We start from the raw sequence: 16,705 nt of genomic DNA, 5'->3' as shown, positions 1-16,705 counted from the left end.
AATGAAACCTACTAAACTCCACCACCCATCAGTGTCCCATCTAAGAGGGATTCCCAGATGTTGTTGACTACAACTCCCATAATTCCCAGCCAAAGACCATAACAGCTCGGGATGCTGGGAGTTGTAGTCAACAACTGGAATTACCTGTTAGAGGGAATGCTGCCACCAATGAATCTCAGAATAATTTTTCATCGGACTTTTGTGTAACACTTGAGAGTGCTCAACATACTGAGAGACTTATTTTTCATGGGACATGGAGAGACAGCAGCAGAATCCAACACACCGTCTAGGGCATAAACCTCAGCAAGGTCTTTTCTAAGTGTTTATTTGAATTGCAACCAGTGCATCCTCCCACCATCCCAACCTGTGAGTATCTCCCAAACTATTTCTAAGGGGAGGGAGGGAGGACAGGGAAGGGAAGGGTTTGATGCCCTGGTAGTCTGTTCCACCCCTAGGTTTCATCTCTCACTGTTCAGTGCTCCGTGCATTCTTGATTTTTTAAAAATTCAGATACGAGTATCAGATACTAGTAATCTAGTACTAGATACTAGGGATGTGCGAGACGTTTCGGACACAAAACGTTTTGTACCCAAAACAGTCTGTTTCGGGTGTTTTGTAGACAAAACAAAACACCCATTTTCCAGATCCCAAAGTTTTTTATACAAAACAAAATGTCCCTGTTTCGGCTACAAAACGTTTGGGTGTTTCGGACCTCCATTTTGTGGCGATCTCTGAGTCAGTCTCCATTTTGTGCTTGACATCTCTTGGAATTTCCCACCCTTCCAGCCTTCTGATGGGTGACCTAAATCATGGGCTGACCTGCTGACAATTCCCTCCTTGTTCCCCAATGGCTCTTTTGCTTCGTCCCACTCTTTACTGACCCCACATTGGCCAGGGGAAGGGTTGCTATCCTATGGGGTGCCGGGTTCTGCTGTTTCTGTGGTGTTCTGAGTGTAGATTCTCTGGTAGCATATGAGAGGGGATTCTTGTTTTCCACTGAAAATCTCATATGCTACCAGAGAATCTACAATGAACACCTCAGAAACAACAAAACCCAGTACCCCACAGGCTTGTGGGTGTGGGGGCGGTTGGCACCCTATGTGCACAACACAACTCCTCGCTCTGGGCAACCCCAGGGCCCCCCAAGTGGAATTATGGGGCTGCTGAAACCTCCATGGGAGAAATCTCCATGGGAGAAATCTTAAAGACACGTAAATTTCAACAAATCACAAAAGATCAGCCCTTTGCCTATTTCCTTTGAAATAATTCTGGAAGTTTCCTTGCCCCCATTGGGCACTACCACCCACCACACTCTGCTCTGGGTCATCCCTTTCCCCTTGATTTGAAGCGATACATTTGCTGGAATCCCCATTATTCCCTATGGGGAAATTCTTAAAGATGTGTAAACTTAAAAAAAATTCACCAAAAAATCAGCCCTTTGCCTAATTCCTTTGAAATGTGGGTGGTAGCTTCCACCCATTGGACACTACCACCACCACCCACTCTTTTTGCCCTGGGACCCTTTTTAAAAATCCAAATCAATTCGGATTGGGATTCGGAAAATTTGGCTACAAAACAAAACAGGGCTGATTCGGATTCAGAAAATGTGGGTACAAAACAAAACGGGGATGTTTCGATTCGGATACAAATCGAAACAAGAAAGTTCCGAAATGCACACCCCTACTAGATACTAGTAATGGTTTAATTTATTCTACTCTGGTTGAAGTATAGTAAATAATGTTACTCAAGCACTCTGAGTACAATTAGGGTACAGTGTTCAGGCAATTATTGCTGATGTTACCTTTAGGAGATGCTGCTGCTGCATCTCATGCATCTCATGACCGTTGAGTGTGGTTGAAACATTAAGGCTCATGGACATCATGAGGAAAGTAAGAGATACACTTGTCCCCAAGCCTTCTTCGAGGCTGCAGTTGTCATCCATTTTGCCTCTTCAAAAATGAAGAATGATGGTGATCATGCTACAAAGCATGACCACTGTAGCATGAGCCCCAGTGCAGAACTGAATAATTGCAGTAAAGTTTTTGAGGGTCTGGGCTTTGTTTTATTGGATGGATGGATGGATGGATGGATAGTTGGATGGATGGATGGATGGATGGATGGATGGATTTTTACGTGGTTGTATGTAAGTCGTCATGGGGTGGGTGTGTTTTTTTTTAAAAAAACTTGCATATGAAGAATTTCTACTCAGTGCTTGGAGACAAGGAAAGGTTGATGTGTTGCTTCCGTTTGAGACGGGGACTTCTTCATTTAGCACAAGTTCTAGATTCTCTTCATGCTCTCCAGCCTTTTTATACACTTCTTGGCCTTAAATGTTCTCAGATCTTCCAAACCTAATGGATAAATCATAGAATCACAGGAATGGGAGAGGTCTTTATGACCATCAGCAGCAAAGGATCCAGCAGTCAAGAAATATGCCACAGACTAGCACTTGGTAGGGTTGCAATGAAGGCCTTGGGAAGGATCTATCTATCTATCTATCCATCTATCTATCTATCTATCTATCTATCTATCTAATACATTTCTATACCATCCCAAACCAAAGTCTCGGGGCGGTTCACAATAATAAAAAAATACGAAAGCACAAAACATTATAAAATCAATTAAAACGCCGTGATGTGTCTATACCTACAAAGATTAGAATCGTTTAGACAGTGGTTTTTCCCACGACACTCTGTGGATGCGAAAGCTGGACTTTGAAGAAGCAAGATAGAAAAAGTATTGATGCTTTTGAACTTTGGTACTGGGAAAGACTTTTGAGGATTCCATGGGCAGCCAGGAAAACAAACAAATGGATCATAGAACAAATCAATCCAGAATTTGAGGCACAAATGACCAGGCTCAAACTATCCTACTTCGAACACATTATGCGAAAACCCAGCTCCCTTGAGAAGTCCATAATGCTGGGAAAAGTGGAAAGAAAGAGAAGAAGAGGACAGCCAGCAGCATGGACTCGATTAAGACAGCAATAAATGCTTTGAAGGCCAAGTTGAAGACAGATCATCCTGGAGAGAATCTATCTCTGTGGTCGCTAAGAGTCGACACCAACTTGACGGCACTTAATCAATTAATCAAAAAAAGTCCAACCCCTGCTTGATATAGAAAATCCAGAGCTAGGATATCCTCAACAGATGTCTGAAGATCTCCAGAACCCCTGGGTGTCTTTAGTTCTGTTGTCAAATTGCTCTTACAGTTAAGAGGTTTCTCATCATGTTCAACCAAAATCTACCCTCCTGTAAGTCCGTTAGAATTAATACTGCTCTCTAAGACCACAGAGAACAAGTCTTTGCCCTCTTCTGTGCAACAGTCCTTCAGTTATTTGGAGAGTGGTATTAAGTCCTTTCGGTCTACTCTTCGTCAGGCTAACCATCCCCAATTCCTTCAACCTTTCCTCACAGGGCTTGTTTTTCAGAGCCCTGTCCATCTCCATTGCTCTCTGTTCCAGTTGGTCTGCATCCTTCTTAAAGTGTGGCTCCCAGAAGCTTCACTTGAGGACTGGCTAGTATGGAATAAAGTAGAATTCTTGTTTCTTGCGACTTGGAAGCTGTGGTTCTAGTAATACAGTAGGCTTTTAAAATAAAACCCTATATCACATTGCTGATTCATGTTCAACTTGTGTTCAGCCACAATTCACAGATCCTTTTCATATGTGCCTCTTCAAGCCAGCTATTACTTATCCTATGTTTTAAGCCTGAATGCTGAATGTTGCATTTGTCTCTGAAATTTCATTTTCTTATGTGCTTCATCCCATAGAAAAGCATAAGAAAATGAAATTCAGTTTCCTTTGGGCATGATCCAAAGGAGTGCACATACATTGTCTGTACATACACCTGTATTTTTAAAAAAGAACTTTCCTCTCAACAGCCATCCCTAGAAAACATTCAAACTATTTCAAAGTCTTTTGAGCTTATAAAGTCATTTCAGGCTTAAGTGCTGCTTAAAGGGAAACTGCTGCACAAGTGCATTTATGTAGATTTCCCCCCCATATGTCCTATTAAATGCTCTTGCACCAACTTCCACAAGTGCTTTTTACATTTAGGAAAATTAAGACGCAATCTTGGAAGAAATAAAAGGGAATTTCTGTGGGGGTAGCTGGCAAGAGAGAAACTCTCCCAAGATCTGGATCCATGTGTGGATGGTGTCCTCTTCTGGACTGCAACCACACTGTGTACAAATGCTGGAGCAGCTAGGCTCCTCAAGGAACACAGGTGTAGAGGCTTGGCCAATGTGAAAAGCAGAAGATTAGCAAAGGAGATGTTGTGGTATAAACCCGATTGGTGCCTTGGATTTTAGGGGGATTCCAGAAGTTGCAATAAACATGGGCTTCTACAAAGACATGCATTGCTAATTTCCCCTGCCCCCACTTTCCAAAAGTCTTCTGGGAAATGTTTGCCAAAATCAACCAATCAGTCACCAGAGCTCATGAGAACTCATTGCATTTCTCTGGCACTTGTTCACACATGGTTTCTTTAAGGCTTGCCACATACTCTGATCACCAGTGGCCAGGTCACTTTTTGCATACAATTGCTGATGGACGATCAGGCTGTGGTGAACACAGCCAGTCAGTCAATGTGCAGGTTTTCCCTCCAGATAGATCTTTTTATGTTAAAGGTGTTGGAAAGTTAAAGGACTTTGCGCGGTCTCTGTGCCTCAGACAGTGGAGGACAGACTAGTAAGTCAGAGGGCTAGAAGGTCAAAGACATTTGGTCATCACTTCCCGCTGCTCTGATGCTATCCCTTTGAAATGTAGATTGCTAATCTCAGGGACTTCCTTCCTTCTTCTCTTCTCCTTTCTTGCTACCTGGCCGTTGACCTTGCAACATGGCAAGTCTCTTGCCCTGCACCATATGTGCAGAGAAGATGGTGAATCCATCTGCATCCACTTAGATAGATAGATGAGAGATCCTAACTCCTCACTTTCCTATCTAGAATGGAGTTCCTTAAGTAAGTAAAAACTTTATTTCGGTCGTAGACCAGCAATACAACAATATTAAAATAATAATGATAATAACAATAATAAGATGATAGAGTTCCTTAATAAATGCCTTATATATTAATCTGGAACTAGCAATTGGCTCCAAGTTACTTCACTCTCAGCACACACGCATGCCGAACTAATCCGTTGTGTCTTGCCTCTGTGCACTCGGCTATATTGAGAAAGGGATTCTCTCGCCACAGAGAATTTCCAACCAAAGGCTTACATTAAGCTGTCTCATTGGGGTTCAGCTCCAGAAAACATGTTTCGGTGCCATGGCTCCGCTCTGGAAGACGTGAAGGGAAGATAACTTGGAATCTTTATCCCTCAGTCCCAGATGTGTAGGGGGGACATGCCCAGGGCCGCTCCCAAGTCAGAGGGTTGGCTTTCCAGGCTCTTTGATTCTTGGCACCTCTATTTTTAGAAATCAAGTGCTTAGGATTTGTTTTGTAATTACACACTATGATGTTTCATTCTTTATCCTCACACTAATCACCAATCCTGGTGCAGCATCCCACCTGAAGCTTGCCTAGAGTTGTCTCGATCCTGTCCAATAGACACACGGCCTGAGCAGCATCGCCTCCCAAACTTACCATCCCAACAACTACCTGACCAGAGCACTGCCGGGATCTCATCACCTTTCTCGATGGGCGGGGGCCTTGGAGGCTGAGGGCTGGCGTTCTTGCCTCCCACTCCCTCTTGCTGCTGACTGACTGGTCATCAACCTGCTTTTCTTTTTATGGCTATGAAGAGCCAGGGGTGAGTTTCCTCAGCAGCCGTGGGCAAGCAAGCATCCCCGAGAGCTGTGGGAAGAACTGGTGGTTTTTCTTAAAAACGGGGTGACTCTAATTGTACAATTAATTGTTACTAAGGATAATAAATGATTAATTTGTTACCAGTACAGCTGGCCTTCATTATCTGCAGTCTCAGCTCCCGTGGTTTCACGTATCCACACTTGGCCAATGGAGATCCAACCTCGTTACTGGAAATTCACTTATCCGCAGTTGCTGGCTGGCTGGAAACGACCTTTGAGGTTCTTTCTGGCTACCATTTTGCTAAACGGAGCCATTTATTTTGGCTTTTTTGTTTTTAAAAAAATGCCCACTATTTTTCATGGAAAATGAGTGAACTTGAAGGGGCAATACATTGCTGGAGGCTTGCAGAGCACGGTTCAGCAGGTTATTTCCCTGATTTCTGCCTTTTAAAGCCCTTTTTGGCCTCCAGGAACCTAACCCCCCAATTCCCATTGCCTCAAGGGCTTGTTGTCTGTGGTTTCATTATCTGTGGTTGTAGCCAAGACTGGGACCCCTGCAAATAATGAGGGCCACCTGTACCTTTACCAAAACATTTAAACTATAACCATGGTTATTTCTATCACCCAGTGTTACCCAATAATTCTACAAGCAGAGTTTCTGTGGCTAAGCATTGTAATCTGTTGCCTAAACTGCAGTCTACCATTCATTTCCCCTAAGGGAACCCTGCTAAAGTCAGTTGAACGCCCCATAGTAAATTAGTTGGCTGTCAGGGCTTGCTCTGAGTCAAGGTTTAATAAGGCCTAGCCCAGGCTTGCATAATTTGTGATTTCCCAAGTCAAATGCAACTCACCAGCCATGCATTGTGACCGGCAAGATACTTCTGTCAGCTTTGCTTCCTCTCCCACGCATAAAAAAAAACAACCAAACACAAATCCAGCAATCGCAAGAGGTTTATTGACCCCTCCTCCTCCTCCTAGCTGGAAGCTTGCCATACATGGCCAGGATACGTTTGTGTTTGTCTGATAGGCTAAACATTTTGCAGCCTGGCTTAGCTGTGTACCAGCTTTCTGGGCTATATCTCAGGTCTGCAACAAGTGGAGTCGTCATAAGATAATTAGGTTCTTCACATGACCAGCCCTACTCAGGTAGCGCAGTGCTAGTTCGGTTAAGACTGGTTGTGAGAACCGGGGCTGCACCTAGCAGGGTGCGGGGCTGGAGGTGAATCAGCATGTGTGGGGCCTCCTCCTTCACATTTAATATGATTACAGAATCATACTGACTAATGACATACTATGTAAAGTGTGTGTGTGTGTGTGTGTGTGAGAGAGAGAGAGAGAGAGAGAGAGAGAGAGAGAGAGAGAGAGAGGTTTTTGGACATGTCCAACCAGCTTGGACATATAGTGCTTTTGTAAGATGTACTTTTCTTCCCTCTTATTCTTTCTGAAGTTTTAAATACTTTTGTATTGACTAATTTCCTCACAAGAAGATATATTGTTGGGATGGGGGGGGGTTCTTATAAGCTTGGACTTAAACAGTTTTGACTTAAAAAAAACACATTTCTCTCTCTCTCTCTCACACACACACACACACACACACACAGGTACACACACACACAAATGGAGATTTTCAGGTGGAGTGGGACTTCTGCTTCTCTCACAGGGGAAACAAGTCACACACAAACAAAACAAACAGATAAAAGTTGGTTTTTTTAAAAATGTTTTACTTTCCTGGAGGGAGACAGGCCCACAGCCAGCTTCTTTCCACCTCCCATTGCTATTCAGCTCCTCAGTCCTCCTCCTGGCTAGGGATGTGCACAAATTGATTTTTTTAATTTGATTTGTGCCCAAAACAAATCACCCCTGATCTGTTTTGTATCCAAATCTACCCCTTCCAAATCACCCCAGATTTGATTTGTATTTGCTTTGATTCAATCTGGATTCAGACTGATTTGTACCACTTAACAAGGTCCTAGGGGCACCGGATTTGCATGGTGGGTAGGTCCCCATGGGTGCCAACTACCACCCAAATTTCAAGGCAGTGAGATACTTGGTTGATTTTTAATGATTTTTATTTAGGTTTTACTGATTTTGAACATTTCCACCATAGGAAACAATGGGGATTTGAAGTTGCCATATCCTAACCCTAACATGGATCCCCAGATTTCTTTAAAAAAAGCAAAAAGCAAAAAAGCAGCTAAGCTCTAGCCTTTGTAGAAGTGGAGTTATGGAGCAAAATGTGCAGTCATTGAAATGTTTAGATTATTTGGTGTCTAATAACTTTCCCTCCTAATGAATCCTTATGAGGATTCATCATACACCTTTGTTTATTCTGTTCATTTGGACTATCATTGGACAGTGCCAACTCTCAACTGCCATGTGTCAACTAACGCCCCCCACACACACACACATATACGTACCCCACTGCTTTGCGGGTGGGAGTGGGGTGTAGTTGGCACATGACAGTTGGCACTGTTGAAAAGATAGTCAAATTGAATAGGAGAAATGAAGGTGTGTAATGAATCCTCATAGGGATTCAGTGAGGGAAAGTTATTATACACCAAAGAATCCAAACACTTGAAAAATAGCGCCCACACATTTTGCTCCATACTTCCACTTCTACAAGGGCTAGAGTTTAGCTTTTTTAAAAAATGAAAGCTGGGGATTTGGGGGAATTAATAGGAGGGATCCGAATCTTGAATCGATTCCAATCAGATCAGGCGTGATTCTATTTGTACCCGAATCTAGCCAATGGACCACAGAAGTGATTTGTTTTGTCTCCAAATCACTCGAATCAGCTAAGATTCGGGTACCAATCGATTTGCATCCGAATCAATTGGCACATCCCTACTCCTGGCTTCCTGTACTGTACTTTCCAATGCTGGTCCGAGCCGGGAAGGAGCACAAGACTCCAAGAGAATGAATCAGGTGGCTATAGCTGCTGCTGCTGCGGGACATGAAGACTAGCAGCAGGCAAGGAAGTGAATCCTTTTTTTGGCCCTGCTACTGGTCAGAACGGCTGATCTAGGTAGAAATCCACAGGCGATGCAACTGAAGCCTTGCACACTCCCCTCTGGTTCTGCCCCTGCTGTAGTTGCTGGGCTGCTGCGGCTGTTGAATGGGCATCAGGGACGGGGGTGGGAGAGCTTCTGCAAAGGAGGCAGGAGGCCTCTGGAAGCTCCGCAGAGAGTCGGGGCAGTGAGGGAGCTGAGGCAGCCTGCAGGGAGCCTTTCAGGAGCAGGCCACTGCCCAGGGCTCCTGCAGCACGACAAGTTGGCAGGGCAGGGGGAGGAAGATGAATTTTTGCAGGGCAGGCTGCACCAGTGCGGGGCCTGTCCCAGCGTGGGGCTATCCCTAAGGATGGCCCTGGTGAGACCCGCCAGGTTTGCTCCAGTTCCCGGCACTCACCTCGGCACTCCTCCTCCTCCTCACTACCTCCTACCTCACTGCCCAGTCATGGGGGTGAGCGGGCTGTCGGCAGCCCTTGAAATCATAGAGTTGGGGGTGCGGGGAGGAGTGACCTGGCGGCAGGAACTTTCGCAATGCACTGCTGCCCATGGGGTGCATTGTGGGATTCCTGGTGGCCAGGCGTCTTCCCTGTGGCTTGCTGTGCTTCCCACGGCTGTGCCACTCGCCTGGCTATTGGGCTCCCTGCCGTGCCGTTTGAATGGGCGAATGGGCGGTAGATCCCTGATAGGACGATGGTTGTCTGGGGCAAGAGCGGTAGAGTCCTGCCTTTCCTCCAGCCCACCCTTTGTGGGGCATGTGAACGACCTCTGTGTGTGGCAAATGCACACATCAGGATGATAACCCTCCCCCTTGAGATGCCGTCTTTCTTTATGTGGGCCATTTTTATTGTAGGAGAGCATTCACACATGCACCCCTTCAACTCCCCCAGTTTAAAGTGGTAAAGCCCCAAGTATGCAGGCTAATGTCCAGGGGAGAATCTTCTAGGTCAGAGGATGCAACTTCCAAGCAGATTTCAGCCTTGGTACATTTTGTGAATTAGTACATGCATGATATAGGAGGTACAGAGTATCTCTCCCCCCCCCCCCCCATGATCCCCTATGGGGCAGAATGACTAGTATTTGTTCAAAGTTTCCAAGTTAATAATGGACTAATAAATATGTAGATCAAACAATGAGGAAATGGCTGGAAAAGACATTTCCAAGTCTCTAGAGTTTCCACTGTGATATCTACTATGAAACCAGCAAGGAATTTGAAGGGGAAGTTATATGATAGGTAGTAATAGTTTCATTCTATGTTGCATAAAAAAAAAGAAATCTTAGTCTGGATAACAACCTTTGATCTGATGAAGATTTGGCAAGATAGCTCCTCCTACATTTTGGCTCTGAACAGAAGGGTCCCGCTGTGCTGGTGGGTAATTCTCCTGCCATGCCCAGCACTACGGATGCTGGGGACACGTTCCCTGTTCTGGTTCCTTATGGTATGTGGCACAGTCCCCCAGCAGTTAACATTTCCCACCCACTAGTTCCACAGATCCCACCTGATTAGTTGGTGAAGTGGTTTGATATGGTTAGCTCCATCTTTTCCATCTTTTCTGAAATCCTTTCCCCATATCCTCACAAAAACGATTAATGGAATTATAATGGCCACTCATGTCAGTCTCTGTTGGCTTACAAAAATGTAATTTCTGCTTAAAGAACAATAAACCTATATTACTATACAGGTGAAACTCGGAAAATTAGAATATCGTGCAAAAGTCCATTAATTTCAGTCATGCAAATTAAAAGGTGAAACATATATGAGACAGACGCATTACACGCAAAGCGAGAGAAGTCCAGCCTTAATTGGTTATCATTGTGATGATCATGGCGTACAGCTCGTGAAAACCCCAAATCCACAATCCCAGAAAATGAGAATATTGCATGGAACCAAGAAGACAAGGATTGTAGAATAGAACAATATCGGACCTCCGAAAAGTATACAGTGTACTGTGCTTGATTGGCCAGCAAACCCGCCTGACCTGACCCCACAGAGAATCTATGGGGCATTGCCGAGAGAAGGATGAGAGACATGAGACCAAACAATGCAGAAGAGCTGAAGGCCGCTAATGAAGCATCCTGGTCTTCCATAACACCTCCTCAGGGCCACAGGCTGAGAGCATCCATGCCACGCCGCATGGAGGCAGTCATTGCTGCCAAAGGGGCCCCAAGCAAGGACTGAATACATATGCATGCTTCTGCTTTTCGGAGGTCCGATATTGTTCTATTCTTCAATCCTTGTCTTCTTGGTTCCATGTAATAGTCTAATTTTATGGGATTGTGGATTTGGGGTTCTCATGAGCTGTACGCCATGATCATCACAATGATAACCAATTAAGGCTGGACTTCTCTCGCTTTGCATGTCATGCGTCTGTCTCATAGATCAGTTTCACCTTTTAATTTGCATGACTGAAATCAATGGACTTGTGCACAATATTCTAATTTTCCGAGTTTCACCTGTATTAATTTTTAAAAATAGTTTTAACACTCATGTGGGTGAGGTGTCCTTGTTTTTGAGGACTGAGTGTCCACTGTTCAAGTGAACAAGTTCGTGGGTGGAAGTTTCTGTGGGTCAGCGGTTGAACCCAACTGCATCCCCCCCACCCCGCCACTGTATAGGCTAAAGGTAATATTTTGGTGGAGGGCACTAGATGTACAGCAGGTAGATGTCACAGAGAAAGTCAAGTAGATGACAAAGTCCTACATCTCTGATCTGCTGCCAAAGGTTTGACTAATTCATTCAAATCAGTATGTGAAACTCACAGACTTTGAGAGGTCCTGGGGGCAGAATGTTCATTTTGAGGGGACTCCACTTTTCCGCAGCAGACATACTGCGCAGTGTTACGTACACATTGGAATGTAACATTTGCACTGTTGCACAAGTGCAAAAATAGTCACACAACTCCATTTCCAGAATTTTTGCACCTATGATGCAACAGTGCTGTTGCACAACTGCTCAAACATTACATCCCACCATGTGTGTAACACTGTGCAGTATGTCAGCCTCTGTATCCTGTGTCAATGTAATAACCCAAAGTACTGAAATAACTCTTGATCCTAGGATTACATTTTAACTGTTTAGTTTGATTGCCTTGGGTGAAAAGACTTGATCAGATCACTTCAAACATTGAACAATACCTTGGATGAGGGCCTTCCATGTGTGAGGCCTGGGGCCGGAGGAGAGCTGGTCTTGCGGTCACAAGCATGCCTTGTCCCCTTAGCTAAGCAGGGTCCACCATGGTTGCATATGAATGGGAGACTAGAAGTGTGAGCACTGGAAGAGATTCCCCTCTTAGGGGATGGAGCCGCTCTGGGAAGAGCAGAAGGTTCCCAGTCCCCTCCCTGGCAGTGTCTCCAACGAGACAGGGCTGGGAGAGAGAGACTCCTGCCTGCAACCTGGGAGAAGCCGCTGCCAGTCTGGGTAGACAATCCTGAGCGAGATGGACCCAGGGTCTGGCTCAGTCGATGGCAGCTTCCTCGGTTCCTCAACGCCCCTCTCCTGCCTCCCACCTGTGGGCTTCCTGTTCTTTCCTGCCTCTTGTGTTCCTGTCTGCCAGTCCTGCTGCAGCCTACAAAGCTCCCTTCCCTGCTCCCGACAACACCGTGCTTTGCCTGTCCCCACCATGAAGCACCACGTGTACCCCACAGCCTCCCTGAAGCCTCTTGGCTTGCCCGCGACTGCCTCCTCTTTGTCCAGCCACTTGGCCTCCGAGCCCCATTTCCACTGAGCTTCTCAGCCTCCTTGCATGCCCAGCAAGACGGCCTTTCCTCCTTCCTGCCCACGGCCTATATCTGCGGGGGGTGTCTCTCGGTTCTGTTGGAGGGCAGTTCTGGACATGCCATTTCACAGAACCTGGGCTGTTTGAAAATTACTGCAAAATGATGTGTAGATGGTATTTAACGCCCCAAAAACTGGCATTAATGTATAAAAATGTTTCAAACAAATGTTGGAAGTGTGGACATTCTGAAGGCACTTTTTTCATATGTGGTGGACCTGTGGGAAGGCTAAAGCCTTTTGGGATATGATAGATAATGAATTGAAGAAGATACTTAAAGTGACATTTCCTAAGAAGCCAGAATCCTTCCTGCTGGGAATAACACAAGGAGCAATTTCTACAAATAATTTAACTTTTTTTATGTATGCTTCTACGGCGGCTAGAATATTATATGCACAGAAATGGAAGACTAATGGACTGCCTTCAAAAGAAGACTGGCTGATAAAAACTTTAGAATATGCCGAAATGGCAAAACTTACAACACTGATCAGAGACCAAAGCTTAGAACGCTTCAAGGAAGACTGGGAACCTTTTTTGGTTTATTTAAAGAATTATTTTCCTACTATGGATCTTACAGCAGGATTTGAAATTTGAAAGGCAGGTTAGGCAGATTAGTGGTGGTGCAAGGGTTAAATTTGTGTTTTTCTTTTTTAATTAATATTACAACAAGGGTAAAACTTATAGTTGGTATCACGAAAAGAGGCGCGCGGGAAGTCAACTTGTAATTGTGTTTATTATGCTTGTTAGGGTTATTATTATTGTCAAAAGTTAATAAAAGTTTGAAACACAAGAGAACCTGGGCTGTTGGCGAGTGAGGTTCCCACGGAGCCGTTCATGAACACTCCCTGAGATCGTAGCAGCTCAAGCCGAGAAGACTTGAGGGCAACTGGCAGCCGCCAGTTTTTAACCTGCTATTTTAGATGTTTGTATGTACAATTTCAGTGCTGGCCAGAGGTGCATCTAGGTAATTTTGAAGCCTGGGCCTAAAGGCCTTTGGAGGACCCCACCACCACCACCACCACCACCACCACCCACAGTATTTATAAGCCATTTTTGATGCAACCACCACACCATCCAGGACAGACTAAAAGGGATTTGGGGGCTCCCATAGGATGCTGAAGCCCTGGTCTTTGGCCTGGAAGTCCAGGGGTAAGAGCACCTCTGGTTCTGGCTAAAGCTCCTCATATTTAGACACTGGAGAGAATCATGCAAGACTCTTGGTGATGTCGAGGTATTAGAACTGAGTGACGTTAGAAGTGAGTCAAGCAAATCCCCATTTCCCCCTTTGCTGTCATTTCCCGTTCCTCAGCTAGCCCCCACGCCTCCAGTCCCTTCGCCCTGCTTCCGGCCTTGGCATTCCAGTCCTATCATATCGGCCTGCAGCTGTGTACAGGTGAAACTCGGAAAATGAGAATATCGTGCAAAAGTCCATTAATTTCAGTCATGCAAATTAAAAGGTGAAACTGATCTATGAGACAGACGCATTACATGCAAAGCGAGATCAGTCCAGCCTTAATTGGTTGTCATGGTGACGATCATGGCGTACAGCTCATGAAAACCCCAAATCCACCATCCCAGAAAATTAGAATATTGCGTGGAACCAAGAAGACAAGGATTGAAGAAGAGAACAATATCGGACCTCCGAAAAGTAGAAGCATGCCTATGTATTCAGTCCTTGGGTGGGGCCCCTTTGGCAGCAATGACTGCCTCCATGCGGCGTGGCATGGATGCTCTCAGCCTGTGGCACTGAGGAGGTGTTATGGAAGACCAGGATGCTTCCTTAGCGGCCTTCAGCTCTTCTGCATTGTTTGGTCTCATGTCTCTCATCCTTCTCTCGGCAATGCCCCATAGATTCTCTATGGGGTCAGGTCAGGCGAGTTTGCTGGCCAATCAAGCACAGTACACTGTCTACTTTTCGGAGGTCCGGTATTGTTCTATTCTTCAATCCTTGTCTTCTTGGTTCCATGTAATATTCTCATTTTCTGGGATTGTGGATTTGGGGTTTTCCTGAGCTGTACGCCATGATCATCCCAATGATAACCAATTAAGGCTGGACTTCTCTCGCTTTGCATGGAATGCGTCTGTCTCATAGATCAGTTTCACCTTTTCATTTGCATGACTGAAATTAATGGACTTTTGCACGATATTCTCATTTTCCGAGTTTCACCTGTAAGTGCGGTTTCCGAGAATGCAAGGGTAGGGTTTTCCCCCCACCCCACCCCACGTGTGCCGTCTCCTTGCTCTTTAAATAGCCCCGGAAACGTTTCAGGTACACAAGCAACGCTGCAGGGGGGTTTGCTTTTGACCTCTCCCAGAATTGGGAGATTATAGGGAGGTAGCGGTCATCTCTTAGGAGATAAAGGTAGGTCGCCCCCAACCCCTTCTCCACACACACACACACACACACACACACACCCAAGGCGTTAGAATGCGATTTTATGCAATACTGATGGGAATGAGTATGCGATTCCCAGATGCGGACGACTTAACACTCCCATCATCCCCAGCCAAAGGCCATCGCAGCTCTGGACGATGGGAGTTGTCGTCCTCAACATCTGGCAAGGTTGCAGGGAACGTTGCTCTCGATGCTCTTTGATTTCCCAGTAGTTGCAGCAGAAGGTGAGGAGAGCTGGTCTTGTGGTCGCGAGCAGGACTTGTCCCCTTAGCTAAGCAGGGTCTGCCTTGGGTTGCATTTGAATGGGAGACTAGAAGTGTGAGCAATGCAAGATCTTCCCCTCTTAGGGGATGGAGCCGCTCTGGGAAGAGCAGAAGGGTCCCAGTCCCCTCCCTGGCAGCATCTCCAATGACGAGATCGGGCTGGGAGAGAGACTCCTGCCTGCAACCTCGGAGAAGCTGCTGCCAGTCTGTGAAGACAATACTGAGCTAGATGGACCGATGGTCTGACTCAGTATATGGCAGCTTCCTGTATTCCCTAAGATCTTTCCTGGCTCTGCACTTGAGATCTTTTTGGGAGAGGAAAGCTGGTCTTGTGGTCGCAAGCAGGACTTGTCCCCTTAGCTAAGCAGGGTCTGCCCTGGTTGCATTATGAAAGGGAGACTAGAAGTGTGAGCATTGGAAGAGATTCCCCCTTAAGGGGATGATGGAGCCGCTCTGGGAAGAGCAGAAGGTTCCCAGTTCCCTCCCCGGCAGCATCTCCAAGACGGGGCTGGGAGAGAGACTCCTGCCTGCAACCTCGGAGAAGCTGCTGCCAGTCTGTGAAGACAAAACTCAGCTAGGTGGACCAAGGGTCTGACTCAGTATGTGGCCGCTTCCTATGTTCCTAAGGTGGGAATTGGAACCGCTGAGCCAGTACAGTGTGGTGGTTAGCGCAGCGGACTCGGGTCAGGGAGACCCGGGTTCAAGTCCCCTGCCACCCCGGCCTTGCCGTTTGCTGGGTGACTTTGGGCCGGCCACTCGCTCTTGGTGTGTCCTACCTCGCAGGGTGGCTGTGAGGATTGAACGGGGAAGGGCTTGCCTCGTCTGCTGCCCTGAGCTCCTTGGAGGGTGGGCGGGAGGAAAAGGGCCTCCACACGCAAGCCTCCGCTCGAGGGGGCTGGCTGGGTGTGCCCGCGTGACCCAGCTGGCCTTTCCCTGCCCAGGAGCCGAATGCGAGTTGCACAGAAGCCACGGACAATGGCCCCCTTTCAGCCGAGCGCTGGCCGCTTCCAGGAAGGCCGAGGCCCACATGCAGACCTTCCAGGGAGGAATGGGGCAGCCCGCAAGTGGGTGCAGAAGGGGTGGGAAGGCGGCTCCGGCGTTCTGCTGGACTGGGAGTCGGGCGCCCTCTCTCCCCCCTCCCTGCCCCACGGAGGATGCTCGTCTTTTGCGGCACGCCAGGGGCAAAGGCCTCCGAGCGCGGGGACTTCTCGGGTTTCCAAAACTGGAAGCGTGATCCACTTGGGGAACTCTCTGCCACAGGATGTGGTGACGGCCCACAACCTGGGTGGCTTGAAGAGGGGTTTGGATGACTTCATGGAGGGGAGAGGTCTGTCAAGGGCTACTAGTTGGAGGGCTACGGGCCACCTCCAGCCTCAAGGGTGGGGTGCCTCTGAGGACCAGTGGCAGGGGAGCCACAGCAGGAGAGGGGGCCTGCTCCTTTCAACTCCCGCCTGTGGCTTCCAGCGGCATCTGGTGGGCCACTGTGCGAAACAGGATGCTGGACTAGATGGGCCCTCTTGGG

Source organism: Hemicordylus capensis, chromosome 12 (assembly GCF_027244095.1).
Source record: "Hemicordylus capensis ecotype Gifberg chromosome 12, rHemCap1.1.pri, whole genome shotgun sequence".
Taxonomy (NCBI): Eukaryota; Metazoa; Chordata; class Lepidosauria; order Squamata; family Cordylidae; genus Hemicordylus; species Hemicordylus capensis.
This window is presented reverse-complemented; position numbering follows the sequence as displayed.